The sequence below is a fragment of the Bombus pascuorum genome, chromosome 6 (assembly GCF_905332965.1).
Source record: "Bombus pascuorum chromosome 6, iyBomPasc1.1, whole genome shotgun sequence".
NCBI classification, from domain to species: domain Eukaryota; kingdom Metazoa; phylum Arthropoda; class Insecta; order Hymenoptera; family Apidae; genus Bombus; species Bombus pascuorum.
The window spans coordinates 16,109,264-16,126,440 of record NC_083493.1 but is presented as its reverse complement, the minus strand read 5'-3'; positions in this window follow the sequence as shown (position 1 = coordinate 16,126,440).

The window sequence follows — 17,177 nt, the reverse complement described above, 5'->3', positions numbered from 1 at the left end:
TATGATCTTTGGAAGGCGTCGAACAACGATCTCGTGCGGAATGGCGCGTTAGAATGTCGACAATGTCGGCGAGAGAGAGGAAAGAATTCTACCTGTTGGATCGTTGGTCGTTCCCAAGCATCGAATTCAAATTTTCCCGATGGAATTCGAGCGGATAGCAGGCGATCGTTTCAGCGATTCCTTTGTGGACGCCGGGTCGTCACGTGCCGCCGCGTGTTCTCCATTCGCGCGCCGCACTCTGTCCCGAGCTCCGCTTTCGTTTGCCGCGAAATTCGTAATTCTCGGTATGCTTTTATTAAAAAAATCTCTCTCGCCGGTTGTAACTTGTCTCCTTTGAAAATCTTTCTATCCGTTCTTGGTCTCTCTCTCTCTCTCTCTCTCTCTCTCTCTCTGCTCGAAGCTGGACGAGGGAAAATTCTGGCGACGAAAGGTGAAAGAATTCGCGTAATTGCCGAGGATAGCAGTGGCAAAGCACGCGAGCAAAGGAGACATTAGCGAGTGTCGGTGCCGGGAGAAACGCGAGGACGTGGCTCGTATCTGTTCGTTCGCGGCGTTCAACGTTCCCGTTGCTTGCATCAAAATCCCATTAATCATACTCTCGCCTTGACTCGACGCGACGCCCCGCCAGCCAGCGAGACGTTTTTACTCGCGCCGATCCTCTTCCCATTGAAAGCAACCTTCGGTTTCGGCTTGTCGTCTTAAAGACCGAATTAGCAATCCGTCTCCGTCGAAGAAGCGGTGCAAAGTCGTGAAAAACTTTTACTTATCGCGACTTTCTCCGTCAAGTCGAAAGCAAAGTTTAATTGTTCCTTCCAGGTGAGCAGATCGAATCGATCGGATCGTTCGACCCCAGCTTTCCAAGCGGACGATATCCTTCCCTTTTTTGAATATATGGAAAGAACGCGTCAGGTCTTCGTTGGCAAACTTCGTAACACGATCCCGAGGAAAAAGTATTTTTCAGAAGAAACTTTAGGATATTAGCGCCAATGATGATTAGTAGACCGCGGGTTCTTACGTAATTTCCTTATGTTTCGTTTGTTAAACGTTACGATAAGTACTATACTTTCGATATTTTATGTAGTTTGCATCTTGCATCGTTAATTCGACCGAATCATTCGTAATTTATATATTAGGTTGTCCGAAAAGTTTCTTCCGTTTCATAAGGTGGTAATAGATGAGCAACGATTTCTGTTTTATATTATTTTATCGAATTAAGTATGATCCATTTCGTTCTATTTCTATTATTACGTTCGTGCATAATTCAATAAACTAATACAGAACAAGAAACATTGTGCTTGTATTATGTCCTTAGAAAACGAAAGAAACTTTTCGGAAATACGGTAGGTTCGTATAGGTATTCGTGGATCGTTGCGATCGCAGAAAATTCTAGCAAGTCGTAGACCACCTTTTGCTATCTTAACCCTTTGCACTCCTATGTCGAGTGTGACCCGACATCAGCTTTATCTCAGCAGCTCCTTTGTCGAGTCGCACTCGACATTCTTTCGTGTCCACGTATTTGTGTGAAACTTGCGAAAGAAAACCGGGATTGCATCTGGAAATTGTTTCAAGATATGTCATACACTTAAAAATTACCAAATACAACGATAGTGCGAATAAAACTGGTATTTAAGCGAATTTCTTTCTTCCTTTATTTATTTAAATTGTCTTATTTTTTAGTTAAAGTAAATTTCAAACAAAACAGTCGAAAGCGTTGGGAGCTGTTGGTAACGAAATTGAAATAAAATTCAGACTGCAAAGGGTTAAATCGCGAGCTATTCGCGTCAGCCATACAAGGAGCTTCTCGGCTACCTGTAATCGTACAAAACTCTAGCAACCATACGGTGTATTTTTCGCTATTTTAAAAGTTATATAACAATATACATGTCGGATCATCTTTGGAAAACGGGGCGTGTGATGAGTGTTGCTGCGAGTTGTCCATAGTTGTCTTATACCAGATGATGTTTGTTTATTACAAAAGTTAACAAGTGATATCGATGATCAAGTGCTCGAGATGCCTATGACGATGAATTTAGGTTCGATAACGAATACACGGACAACGGGATGACGATTGCGATTAGGGACTCGATGTACGTGTTCACTGGGCTAGTCGAACTTGTCGGATTGCACCTCAATCCAAGTGGAACTGCCCTTATATACTCCTCTCCGTATTCCTCGGATCAATCCCTGTTTTTAAGGAGAGTTATTTAATTACTTTATACCTCTGTTAGGTACACGTCCTGTGACCGTGGCTACGTTCAGCGACCCGTTATGTCACTTCGAGTCCAAACCCACTGTCATTAATCTCGGGCACCCATACTCGAATTAAATCATAAACAACTACTTCTAAGTTTTATTATTTAAATACAGCTATAATAAAAAGTCTGTACTAAAGTATCGGGGACCTTGTCAAAAATTCCAAATAGAATGGCCCCGATGTCCTTTCATCTCCAACATATATGTATGTCGGATCATCTTTAGAAAACGGGGCGTGTGATGAGTGTTGCTGCGAGTTGTCCATAGTTGTCTTATACCAGATGATGTTTGTTTATAGGAATGTATTACAAAAGTTAACAAGTGATATCGATGATCGAGTGATCGAGATGCCTATGACGATGAATTTACGTTCGATAACGAATACACGGTCAACGGGATGACGATTGCGATTAGGGACTCGATGTACGTGTTCACTGAGCTAGTCGAACTTGTCGGATTGCACCTCAGTCCAAGTGGAACTGCCCTTATATACTCCTCTCCGTATTCCTCGAATCAATCCCTGTTTTTAAGGAGAGTTATTTAATTACTTTATACCTCTGTTAGGTACACGTCCCGTGACCGTGGCTACGTTCAGCGATCCGTTATGTCACTTCGAGTCTAGGCCCACTGTCATAAATCTCGAATAATCATAATTGACTCATAAACAGCTATTTCTCAGTTTTATTGTTTAAGTACGACTATAATAAAAAGTTTGGACTAAAGTATCGGGGACCTTCCCAAATATTCCAAAAGAAAGGCTCCAGCGTCTCTTCATCTCCGACGTATATAACATATATAATTATGGCGACGCTCGACCACGAAACTTCCCAATGGTTTCGCGACACAAAGCGTTATACCTTTAAAGCGTAAGGCCGACATGCCTAATGTATCATCGATATCCCTACGGTTCTTTCACCGAATATTCGGAAGAATGCATACGCGACAACTGTCGCGGAAATCTAATAAACGCGTGCATAGTGGGGATATCGAGGGGCAACGAAGAAAAGAATTCGTTTGGTTTCGAACAAAAGATTCATCCTGCCCCGACCTGCGAAGTGCGAAAGGTTTAACGTCATAGCGTAGCAAACACAATTCGAGATACGTGATTATTAACTCTTGATTGTTAATCGTTGATCGTTGATAGTTAATTGTTGTTGATAATTAATCTGTGGCGGCACTCGATGCCAACTAGCGTCTAACGACGGCAGCGCAGTGGTCAGCGCCTTAGGTTACTAACGTTCGGAACCCGGGTTCAAATCCCGGCAACCGGAGTCCGATTTTTCTTCCACGATACAAAAATAAGAAGAAGCAATACCCATTCCACACGAGCAGTAGCACTATATCACCCACAACTATAACCGGGTACTACACTACATTCCACCTGAAATCGTTAATCGTTAATTGTTGATCGTAAATTGTTAATAGTTGATGTTGACTGTTGTTAACTGATTGTTGATTGTTAATAGCTTAATAAGCCTTTTTTGTTGAACACCAAGAGTATTTCTTGTGGGCACCTTCACCAACAACCACCTCATAATAATACCTATTCGAGTTCGCATCGTCGTAAAAAAGGTATCGGAGATAGACGCGACAGTATAACTAGTGGAGCGGTATATGTTTGTAGCGTGTAAGTGTTGCAGTCTGTTCGAGCTCGTCGACACGGTTACCACGCTCCGTATGCTACGAGATAAAGCTCTTTGGATGCGAATCGTAAGCGATATTGCGTCAATTCGAGTCCGCGGCCAACCGGACGGCTCGAACGAAAGAGCTTAAATTCTGTCGCGACGACGGGGCAATTTTCCTCGTCGCCCGATGGAAGACGATGCGACAAAGACGATCGAGTGTTTACAGACTGGCGTTCCATTCGATTCGACGCAATCCGATTCGATACATAGCGGCACACGTTGCAGCGCGTTTCTGTTCCTCGCCTTCCTTTTCGCACACCCTTCTTCGCATCACGTTGCCTGCTTCTACTACGACTTAGTTTCCTTCGCTGCTGTTGCCGCAGTCACTAATTATTCTTGGAGCGCGTTCCGGCCAGCCAGTTACACGAACTACTTGGAAAGCGGTCCGACGAGGTTACGCTAAAGCCTCGACGAACAACCTCCGATTCGGACCAACTGGAGACACCCGTGCTCGTCTTCGGATCACCGCTGGACTTTGGCCATTCCTCTAACTCTGCTTCGTGTTCTCGTCGTCATCGATGCCTGAAGTTGAAATGGTGGGATTCGAACGTTGTAGAAAACGGTGCGTTCGGAAAAGTTCGAGTACGCGCGAGTCGCTGTACGACCAAAACAGCGGCAGGTTGACACAAGGCAGAATCGAGTGGATCGAGTAAATTGAACGGCGCTGTAAATTCAGTGCGAGCGAAACAATTTGTTGTTACGTTTCGCCGGTCGATTCTATGAAACATCAGTCGTTGGCGATCGATAAATCTAAAAATACGTAAAACGAGTACCGCGGCACTTTATTTCGAGGAAATCGATGTATAAACGCTTCCATAGGCAACGCGTACATGTACGAGCTTTGTTCAGTATAGATTTTAAAATTCTCTTTTCGAATTCCCCATCGAGTAGCATAGAATCGACTAATGTACAATTCACGATAAGTACTTGCAAAATTTCGTTCGTCCGAACTTGTTAATATCGTGCAAGGTTACTTCGTAGCTCGCGACTTGGGAAACTCGAGCGTTCGAGGTGGCCCATCGATGGAAAAGCTGAAAAGCCTGTCTCTGAAAAAACAGCAATCGAAGCGTATCATAAATCCTCATAAACACGAGGCCGAACGCAAGATTCGAATAGTTCGATGAAATTGTCATCGTCTCTGTCGAAATCCTACTCGAGCGCGGCGATAGTGTTTGCCTTCTCTCGGTGAAAACTACCAATACCCTTGTTCGACTTTGCGAAACAAAGCGAGAAGGGAACGGGTCGAGTTCCGTTTCGCGTTTCACCTTCTCGATTCGCAAGTTCGCCGACCGATTTCGCCTAGCCGTGACCAGCCATCCGGTCGAGGCGAACTTGCCGAGTTTCCGGAAGCTTGGAAACGATTTCTGCTCGGCGGGTTACTCGACTTGCTCGTCGTTACGTTAGTAATTATTCTTGGAAACGCAATAGCTGTTACGAGGCGGAGTGCGGTCCACCGCTATTAGGATGCACCGCCGCTAGGATAAGAGGAAAGGGACAGGTCAGGAAGGCTGGAATAAGGGTGGAGGCGGAGGTGGGTGACGCGGCGAGGAGAAGGAGCTAGACAAAGTAGCTTCTCCGGGGTTTCCTTCCTATTATCTGTGCTTGGCGGTCCGCTCAGCCAGCATGCATACAAAACAGTATTTATAGCCAACATAGAGGCGCACGGTCCGCAGCCACAGAGGGGCGAGTTCAACAAATATTCATCCTCCGGAGTCTAAAGTCAAAACACTATCGCCGAGGTTACAGGCTCTCGTCGCTACAAGGTTTCGCCTCTCGAGCGACGTATCCTCGTGATTTTTCTTCGGTCAACCGAAGCGTCTGCCACCTGCTTCTACTCTTTTCGCTCTTAGCCACGGGATCGAGCTGAGTACGTGCGTGTGCTTATGTAAATCCGTATCAAGCGCAACATATCGCGTTGCCAAGGTTCGCTTCATAGCGTTCGAGTATCGGGTCGTATTAACAATACCGTGAAATTTTAGGCGTTTATAGGAAATTAAAAATTGTAAAAAATTGGGCAAATACTATGGAAAAATATACAAAATATTCAAAGCACGTGGTAGTACTTGCTACGATATTCGGTGGATGAATCCAATAACTTCGATTCCCTTTGCTGAATTAGCTTGGTAGAAATACCAATTTTTAGTGAAAAATAGCAAATAATAGTTCATTCGTTACAATCTACATACACGTACTTTTCGTTGGAACGAATCGCTACCTGTGCACTACTTTGCCAAGTACTCCAGTCTATACGACTACACTTGGTAACGGGAAATTGCCGTACTTCCCGCACCTGGTTTACAAATTATGTCATCGTTCGGAAGATTCCACCGTGCGACGGATATTCCACGCGATTTTGACGGATAGGTGCTATAGAGGTATGATGGATATGTGTACAGAACTTTCGGAAACTGGTGACGAGTGCCATATATCGATGCAAGACGTAGATATTTATTCGAGATACGTATATGGTTGGTGCTCGAACAACGCCTATTGTTAGATCAACGACAACATTTTTTGTTATTGGCAATTAAATCCAGCAAAATTAAACGCCGGCCATTTAAAAAGCTGTCTCTTTCTCTCTTTCTTTCTCTATGGATATTACATAAAGCTACAAAGTGAGAGTTATGTGTATTCCGTTGTACGGTCAAAGGAAGCCTTCCAAGCACAACTTGCCTTGTTTAACCTGGTTCAAAGGATAACACAACCTAGCTGCTTTCTCGATGTCTTCAAGAAACCATTGTGTTTGCTCGCTTCCTCCTTTACCAGAACGAGAAGCATTTCGGCCATTTCCAAGGTAGAGAGATTCGACAGCGGAAGAGATTTTCCTGACTTGGTTCACCAACTTACCGGCAAGTGTTTTTCCTGTTCAAGTGCGTCGCTTTCACCATGTTTGGCAGCTACGTAGTTTATGGCAAGCTGTAGCTATTAAACTGCCGAGATCGCTAAGACTCGAGCTTTCGAGCGCCATAATTCTAGTTCTAACTTCTAACAGGCTTGCAGGACACTTATCGTTTCCAGAAACATCTGAGCTTCGCGATTCTCGTCCAGACATTTACGATTCTAATTAATTTTACTCGAAATTTTGCGCCTGACGTTTTTCCTCCCTTTTAATTCCCTTAACTCTAGTCCGTAAGCAACGCAATTTAGTACACACTACGGCGATTAAGGAAAGACTCGGCGGAGTCTCGCCCTCGACCGAGGGTTGTTTAATTCCCAGTCTGTTTTTACGTCTTCTCGAGCAAAGAACTACACGTTATCGCGTATCCGCGATTCGTTTACGTCGGACGAGATCATAAAACCGCTTGATTTCGTTTAATAGCGACTTTCTCGTCCTCTAGCTACGGAGATCTACAACTTGTTTCGAAACTGCGACTTGTCCCAGTCGCGTGGACCAACCTGTATAACTCCTCAGGCTAAACTTTGTAAACAGCTGAATTTTATTCGTCCGAAAGTTCCATTGGAACGTATTTCCGTTGCAGCGTGACATAGCGGAACTACTCGCTACAAAGAGTCAAACGCGAGCATCGTTGCCGTTATACAACGTTACAAACAGTTACAAAACGTCGAAGAACGCTACAAAACGTTAGAAAAAGTTACAGTACACATTATAAAACAGTCACGTGATCTCGTAGTGTATTTGCAAAGAGATCGAGTGGCGCGTGAACAGCGGAATTGCGATAACAGACGTAACGAGACATTGGGACGATCTCGGGAACCGGATAAAGGCGACTGTACACCGTTGCTGTTCCGGTCTCGTTCTGCGACAGAAAGGGCGAAAGCGAACGAGCGTTCGTTTCGATCGCTCCAGCCGATCGCAAATCTCCTGTTTCTCGTTATATCCTCGCGGACGAAACTTTTACGATAGTGACAACAGCGAATGCAATTCCATTTGTACGACGCGCTGTCGCAAATCTTTTTACGGCTCTATGCATGTGAAACGCACCTTTCGCTGACCGCTGTCCGTTAAGGTTTTCCGTTTAAATTCAATTAAGTTAAAGTTTAAATTAAATCCATTAAACAACGCGAGACGAAAACGGGAAAAATTTGATTAATCCACGTTCAAGTTTATGTCCCATTTGCCTCTCGACGAATAAAAACAAATACTTTACCGCGTTAAATTTCGGTTTTAGCGAAATTGCTTCTCGGCTAATTCGCGCTTCTCGCGTTATACTTTGCATTTTCGAAACAACAACACGCAAAACGCAAGATAGCAAGCAGAAGAAAACGAACGTTTTTACGCTGTACAACGGTGCAACAAATGATTCATCGATCGCGCCTGTGTCTCACAAAGTTCATCATCATTTTCCGCGACAATTTCATCATTTTCCATTTGGCGCGTTAAAACGACGCGATATAGGCTCGTAGTTAGAAACGTATCTGTGCATCGGGTAGCCTAGTACTCGAGAAACAAATATCAGGAATTCGTGGTGCGTTCGTTCGATCGGAACGTAGAATATTTTATTGGATACGGAGACTGTTCGAAAGGCTGGTGGGACGAGGTGCAGAGGAATCGGACCAAGAGATACGGGAAAGGGTTGTTTCTGGGTTATTCGTCTAGCGAAGACACGAAGAGCGAAGAAATTGCTTCTCCGAAGATTGATTTACGTCTCGATATTTTCCGTCTCCGTTTTCCAATTGATTCGTAGATCGTTAACAGGCTATTTGTCAGTTGACTCGCGGATTAAAGCGGTTTCATCGAGCAGAGAGCTTAAATTCGAGCGCAAACAGAAACCAGATAAATCAAGCAACTGGACTGGATTTCCATCGGCGACGGGAGGTAGAGAGACGCGTCTCGATGACTTAGCAAATCCTACCATCAAAGCAACATCGTAAAACCTTGGTATAGGATAGACGTGGCTTCGTGTACAGCGAAACAATATCTGCAAGAACGGGGAAAAAATACGGTTAAAGCGAGTTGCTTCTCTGCTGGCGGCTTGGTTATCATATTTCACCGGCAGCCGACGTAAATCCCCGTAATTTAAATTTTAAAGTGCGAAACAGTTACTCCGCCGTTTTATTTCGTCCAATGCTACCGCGTTATATCCTGCTGCCGATCTGCCTGTCCGTTGTCGGTCACTCGTTTTCGTCAAACGACTCGCCACGCACCGATTTCGCTACGACAAACTGAGAGGAGAAAGCGGACGAAGAAACGGACGAATCAAAAGGAGAATGGAAAAGGAGAAGAGAAAACTGAGAGAGCGAGGAAATGGGAAGAGAAAGAAAGGAACGCACAAAGTACGAAGCGAATGAAAAGGGGCGAAGAGGAGCGAAAGGGGGAACATAGAGAAGGATGGAAGCAGATTGAAAGGCAAACGAAAAGGGTGAGAAGATAAGAAGGGATGGGTGGAAGAGAAAGAGTGGAGAAGAACGAGGGAGGGACTAGATCTCGAACGACAAGTGCTACTTCGCACGTAGATTCCAGCTCGGAATCTCCTTAGCGATGCAACGTGGGATCGGCCCGGGAGGTGCGGTACGGTCGTCGAGCTTCCGCTTTGCATCGGCCGATTTCGCCACCGGGATTCGCCGCTTTGCATCGTTTTACGGTACACGAGAGCTTGGCCGCATCGCGGCTCGGTTCCTCGGCCTTTAAATGGAATTTATCGGTCCCGCGGCGAGTGCAAGAAAAGACGACTAAAACGCTCTCTTCGAGGTTTTCCTGCGACGTTTTCGGTAGGTTTACGAGAGCCTTGCCAGTCGAGAAAGCGGAGACTGGTCACGGAAACGGAATACCAAGTGACCGCGATCTTGACGATTTACAGCTAAGTGGCCTGACGGACTGACTGTCTTGTTGCACGATAAAAGTCCATCTCGCGTTGGAAAGTGACCAAGATCAACAGGAAGACTGCGACAGATTTATTCAACCCGCAGGAAAAGGGATAGGGAGTGTCCTGTGTTTGCAAGTTAGGTACTGAGTGGTACTCAGTGGATACCGAGTGCTGCAATTTTGACGTTTCAACGTTCACGACGTAGAATTACGTAGATTTGAATTCCATTCGATCGACGATGGTAATGTTTCGTTGGAATAAAATTACAAAATATTTCGTACGATACGATGTATTGGGAAAATTTGCTATCTCGCCAGCGAGTGGATATTAAAAAATGTTCTTTTCTGCTAAAATTAAAACTACTTCAAAGTAATCGAGAAACTTAATCGCGTAGCGCGAGCTTAAGGGAGTCTAAAAATAAGCCAAGTTTGGCAACTTTTTTCATAAGTACATAATCACAAAATGAAAAGTTTAGACATTTTCGATATTAATGCAGATAAGAGTCTTACCTTTCATCCCTTTCGAGGGAAAAATTGTTTGAAAATGGAAATGTTGTTCGTTACTCCGAAACCTATCCGCTGGTCGTTACTCTCGGAGGAAGCTTTCAAATAGAAAATTCTTTTTGTTCCGCCAACTACGATCTGGTGTTTACGACATAGCGTAGAATTTTTCACGAATATTGACGATCGTAAGAATGACATCGGTTTAAAGACAACGAAACCGTGTCATATTAAAAATAATCAACTTTAAATGTTTCTAGAAAATTGAAAAATGGAAAAATCCTACGGTATATTCTACAATTAGAATATCACCTTACGCGGGATATTGCTTCAAAATTTCAAGAAAATCGCACGCGTAGTTCCGAAGATTTCCCTGGCGGCCAGATCAAAATCATACGAGAGGTTATAACGTTCTTTCCTGATGAAGAAAGAACTTTAAATTTTGCATTCAATCATCTATTTTTCGTCGGACCGTAATATCGCTATCAATTTTTCTTATCGTAAGGAAGAGATTAAATAATAAATATTCGTGTTAAATAACTTGTGTTTTGGTATAAACATATAAACTTGATACAGCTTTATTTCCTTCGTTATTGGTAATCTTTTTCCATTTACACCATCATTTGTCAATACCTTGCGTTTATGTAACGTATATGTCGCGCATATGTGATAAACTTCGATCGCAGAATATTTTCAACCAACTGATTTTCAACACCTTTGCTCGTTATCGCGATTCTCCGCGATTTCGATCGTGTTTTTAATAGCACGTTGCGCGAACATCTCAATTCGCTCGTTCTTCGGGGCAGACCTGTCACCGAACATACGTTTCGTTCATTCGCCTTGCCAGCGGCAACCGTAGCAATCGGCAGGATGAGGCGTTTAATTTTTGAGAGTCGTCTCGAGATTCCTCGAAATCGACGCATGGCCACCGAATAGCAGGCTCTCGTCGGAAGTCTGGCAGACGTTGCACCCCGTTAGCCGAGACCGTTTCAAGACATCGAGACGATTCCAGAAGATTTCCTTGGATTCCAGGAAATTTCAGGATTCAAGCAGAAAACGTTTTCCAGCGTTGGCGTTAACGAACGGTTCACCGCATTGACCGAGCGATCGGCGATACGTGCAGGTTGGGAAATTTACACCGAAGTTGGCAAGTCGAGCACGTTCTTGATGACCTCCGCGCTAGATCTTCGTTCTCCCCTATATTTCTCACTGTGTCGCTACGCTTGCTCGTTGAATCACGACCATCCGATAATTTGGACATTTTTCACTTTTTTAGAAAAAACGAAAGGCACGAGTGAATTTTACGACGCAGTTCTTCATCCATTAAGGACCAAACGGTGGAAAACCTGGTAAAGTAGTAAACGTAGTAACGTGGATGTTATTCAAAAATTATTACTACTCGCAAGAAACGTATTAAGATGAATTGATTAAACCTACTTGATTAAACCCTCGTAGCCAAACGGGTATACGGTCATTTTAATTGCACGAAGGTGTAACTATATATCTTGTTATTGGCGAAGAACACGAGATATAGGGAAAAAGTCATTTACTTTCAACAATTCATAAATTGCCATTTCCAATAGCCGTTACCAATACCGTAAACTGGTAATATTTCGAGTTTACTACCAGTTCGAATGTTCTAACGAATATTACTCGAGTCAGAGATACAGGGAAGCTTTTTACGATTTGAAAAATATTATTTATCGTATTGGCGTTAAATATTTCAATTTCTTCGAATTTCGCGATAGAAATCTATACATCGAGGACGTAGCTTCGCTTTAGAACAATTGATATTTCTGCATCTATCGGATTGGTGATCTATCGGATCAATTAAGTGATCGCGGATTTTGTCATTAGACAAAACGCGCAATCACTCAGTTGCCAATCCAATAACTGGATGATCGAGAACTATACGTCCAATTACCTTCTGGATTCTACGCTCCTCCCTCGCTATTCTTCTCGCGTCTCGATCTTATCGGTAGAAAGAATCATAAATAAATGGAAACGCCCAAGGAAAGCTTAAAGCGGTAGAGCTGCCTCGGAAGAGGATCAAAGAGGAAAGTAGTGGCGCGGCTTGGTTCTCAGACGACTCGATTTGAATAGGAAAAAAAAAAACACACAAGCACACGAGGAACGTGGGACGAGTATGCGAGTAGACAAGACGGGTAAGCCGAGCGAGAAGAACAAAACTGAGAAAGCTAACTGCTAAACAGGCGACGCGCTATCAACGAAACTGCTCTTCACGAACGATGAAAACTGTGGTAGAACCCGCATGGTAGTTGCAGGTAGTTGCAGATAGTTGTAGATAGTTGCGAATCGTTCCAGGCCGTTGCGCAAACTTAGACAGAATAAAGTAGAGATACCGGATTGTCCTGACGGGTCTCGATATCGGCGTTGGTCGATGCTCGTCCCGTCCTTCGCTAAAACCCGTGTTTCGACTGTTGGTTCCCTGATAATGCGAATATCGTGTATAGTCGCGTGGAAGAAGTTACCTTGGACACCGATAGCGCTGCAGCCACGCCTGTTTCCCTCATAATCCGCGTCGATCGATGAATATCTCGCGAAATTAATCGTTGAGAAATAGAAATCAGATAGCAAGGTAAATTAAGTCGTACTCCGGTCGTCGAATCTGGCGACCGGAACCTCCGCTTTGCTTCTTTGTGCATCTGCAATTCGGCCGGAACGTTGATATTTTTTATTAATTTATATTTGATCAAGCTCGTTAATTTATCGAGAATCGAGCGGAGAAATGATGCGTTGAAGTTGCTTAAATGCGAGATTATACGGAAACGTAAGCAGAGAAAATGATCGTTTTACGAAGTTACGGGAAGCATATTGGAATAATAAACACGATATTGCATAAAGCAGAGATGCAAACAGAATTTCTACGTGTAACTGGCAGAAAAATAGCATCGTCGATAGAATCGTAAGATACCTCGATCTCGTCAAATTCCATGCAACTGTAGGATTTCGACGGACAAAGAAATTATAACGAAGAGAATATCGAACGAATCCTTGGAATCTTTTTTCATAATTGCGACGCGAATCCAGCAGAATTCAATAATATAATATGAATTGATTTTATACAGCGGGAAAGGAAATACCTCGCAACTATTCCGCCAAAGGTGGAATCGTACAAAGTGAATTCAATAATATAAATTAATTTTAATAAATTATCGTAGAATTCGATCAGCCTAATTGATCAAAAGTACCTAATGTAAATTCATTTCCAAAAAATTATCGAGTCGGACGAATTATTTCCTGTTGGTGAAACATCGGAAGATCGCGACGCGGCCAGATTTTCCACAGGTCGTGCTGTTTAACGCTTTGACTGCCACGTGGGTCATATATGACCGGACATGGTGATCTTTGGTGACTGGAGCGCCCGTAAAAATTGTATGAAAATTGACAGTTAGGACATTTTGAATATAACCGATAAATAGAAGATACTCTGAAATAAAAAGTGCCCCATTGAACAATTAAACATATTTATTAAAACATCGATAAAGAAAATGAGAACGAATCTTGCATCTAACGATGCACTGTGTTTGCATGCATATCTTTCAGGGGTGTTGAAGTGATCGTCACTTCTGAGAAAATTCAACATCTGGTCTTCGGTTTCTCAACCGCCTAAGGTCTTCGAAGGCGCATAGACAAAAGAATGCGTTTAGGAAAGGCCATAAGCGGTACACGTCCGACGTTGGTTGAGGCAGTTGTCTTTAGTCTCAGGGTAACGTTGCTAGCGAGAGGATCTGGATCGGCTTACATAGTACCACATATTTTGTAATTTACTATTCACAATATATACACTTTCAATACCTTGCAGTTTGCTCACGCATTTCTTTAATTCCATCCACTGAATAACCTTAACAAGGGGTAATCCACAAATATTATTATAAACACACCTTAGAAAATAACTGTAAATGCTGCTTTGTAATCATATAATTGAAGTTAGAAGCGTGAACATACCTTACTATTATATATAGAACGAGCAAATACGGTTAATTAATATCTTCTACGCGTTTCAACGATATATTCTGCACGTTTTGCTTACGACGAAATAACGAACGCGAATAGTTTGTTGAAATTGTTAAAGCGGTCATCGCTTCTAAGAAAACTCTACATCTTGTCTTTTAGTTTTCTCAAGCACCGAAGCAATCGACAGCTTATAGACAAAAGACCGGGACGAAGGCAAACCATAAACGGTACACAGGCAACGTCGGCTTCAGGATTTTTTGGTCATAGGGTAACACTATGCTAGCGTGCGGATCTGGACCAGCTGAATTATATTCCGATTTGTATTTACACTTCGGTATTTAAAATATATTATCTACCTTACAATTTATCCACGCGTCCCTTTGTTCGCCTACATCTAATAACCTCAAAGAAATAAACGAAGCCTTGTTATGATATCGCGCTATCAAATGTTACCAAGGCGCCACCGTGGTCATCCGTGACCACCAATAAGATAAACGGTCCATCGGAGAAGAACGTTGTCTTACATCGTCGATTTGCTATTACTTTGCGATTATATGCTTTGAATAATAAAAATACTCCCGTGGCATCCTGAACGAAACGTGTGATTTCGGCGTGGCAGTCACAGTATTAACGTGGTAACCCTGCCCGGCCGCTAATTGGCAACGATAGCCAAAATCGCGTGGATCGGTCGCGTTTTTATTACGAAAATCTTTGGCGAGGAGGTAGCCATGGGATCGGTCGGTAATCCATGTCCGTCTGCGCTCGCTCGCCTCTTCTTCCACGTCATCCTTTCTCCCCGACCTAGCTGCTTCTTATCGTGGTAGCAATTTTTTGAATGTATCGCCGCACGTCAGCCCGTTCTTTCGTTCGACGCGCTTTTTCCATGCCTGCCGCCGGGAGAAATTTATCGTCGGGCCAAAAGGAGAGCCCCGCCTGCCGATATCTCGCGACGGCAACCACACCGCGTTCGACCCTCCTAGGCGGAAGCCGTAGCCCCAAGCCGAATATCAGAGACCGACGCTACCTCGGTACGAAGATGAGAAGATGGTTAGTGGCAGAATGTGAGTTTGATTGGTTACAGCGTCGTAAACGTACAACTGCTCGCATTAATATTCCGACACGGCACTATCTTTCGTTGCTTTGTGCAACACTCGTGGAAATATCGCGTTGCTTATTCTACGAAAATACCAGGCTTTTGTTCCAGCTTGAAGGTAAACAGTTTCTGCCGACGAATAACGTTTAATTGTACGGTACGTTTCGAAGGAAAATTCGTCGGAACATCGCGCTAATGTGCTTGTGAAGTCTGCCAATTCTTAGCAATTGTCCGAACTGTTCGAGACAGATTTACTTTGTGTACGAGCGGTTCCATCATAGGACAAAGTTGCGTTTCGAAGCGTCAACGCCGGTAGCTTGACGCGCGTCGAGAAGGAAAGAACTCGTAGCCGGAACGTTTCATTTGCAGTTGCTTGTGGGAAAGATGCACAAATCTTGCCCGCTTCTAGACAGCGGAAGAGGAGGTTTCGCGAGCGTCGAAGATGGAGCGAGACAAAGCGGACGGAGAACGGTTCTTGCTCGGACGCGTCCGTCGCTAGCCGTATTTTTAACGATCAGTGCGACGCTTGTTTTTGTCGAGTCCGATCGGACAAAGATACTTACGGTGTCGATTGTGAATAACGGGACAACGCGTATCGCATCGACGACTGGAAATGACGAAATACAGTCGCCATTCTTTTCCATCCAACCGAGAAACGTCGAGCGTCTACTAAAGGTCGAAATATACGGTGGAAACCGGACGGGATGATTTACATCGCGATTAATAAAACAGATTTCCCAGCGTTCGCGTTTATCCGTGTTTTCTCGTGGCGTACGCGTGAAATCGCATAAATTTTCGCGCAAACGAAACGAAACAGAGAACAGGACACGCATAATGTAAAAATATAGGTAAAATCGGTTGGCAGGGAAATACGAGAGGAAAATCGTCGCGAGAGAAGAAATCGCCGACAAGGAGGATCGTAAATACGTCCGCGAATGGAGTAGGACAAAGGCTTCCCCTTCGAGGATACTCTCCAAGTGTTCGAGTATTCACAAAGGGAGCGAAGAAGAGCGGCCAAGGAGCTTTCCCCTGTGGAAACCGTCGAGAGTCCATTCGGAGGTAACTCGAAGAAGAATCTCGAGTTGGAAATCCCGTTTCTCTCTTCCATTCTCTTTTTCTATCCGTCTGGAACAACCGGGTCCCTGCGCGGCTCTCGAAAGCCGCGTTAAACGCGTACCGATCGGCCGCTATTCTTGCGATCGTTTTTGTTCGACGACCGCGGTCAGATTTAAAGCCGCTGCCGAAAAATCGGATCGCACGTACGGATTACCGATCGCAAAGTTGGTTCTCGCGCGAAAAAACGCGTTCGTTTGTCCACCATGTTTGCGCCGTCCATTGAATGCAACGCGTCGAGGACGGATTCCAATTAAACGCGCATCGAGAATGAAAAAAAAAAAAAAAATAGGAAAAAAGGAAAAATAGAGAGAGAAAAGGAGGAAGAGAAGAGAAAAGAGGGGGCGATGACCGCGATTCAACGAAATAATAGTTGCTCTCGATCCGAGCCGATCAATGGGAAACTCTTCTCGGCGAATTTCGAAGACAATGGCCCCGACAAATGGAAAAAGTACTGGTTTTCGTGGAAACTCGCGTTAACTGGACCCTGGCTATCGGCGTGACGACGCGGCAGCCAATTAATTTCTCCCGGTTTCGAATCGAATACCTTTTGTTTCGAACGCGAACGACGCATTGTCGCGAATTAACAGCGTCTCGACCCCGTTCGATTCGTGTCGAACGCTTCACCGCGTTCTCGTTCGTTGCGGTCAGAAGCCGTTGACTCGGGCCAAGGCGCCGGGCCGACCTTGCCGCTAATTAATTCATTTCTCGGCAATTAACGATGCTGGCTCGCTCCACCGAGGCTCCGTCGTTCCACGTATTCGAAATTAAGCGGCGATTAAAAGAAATC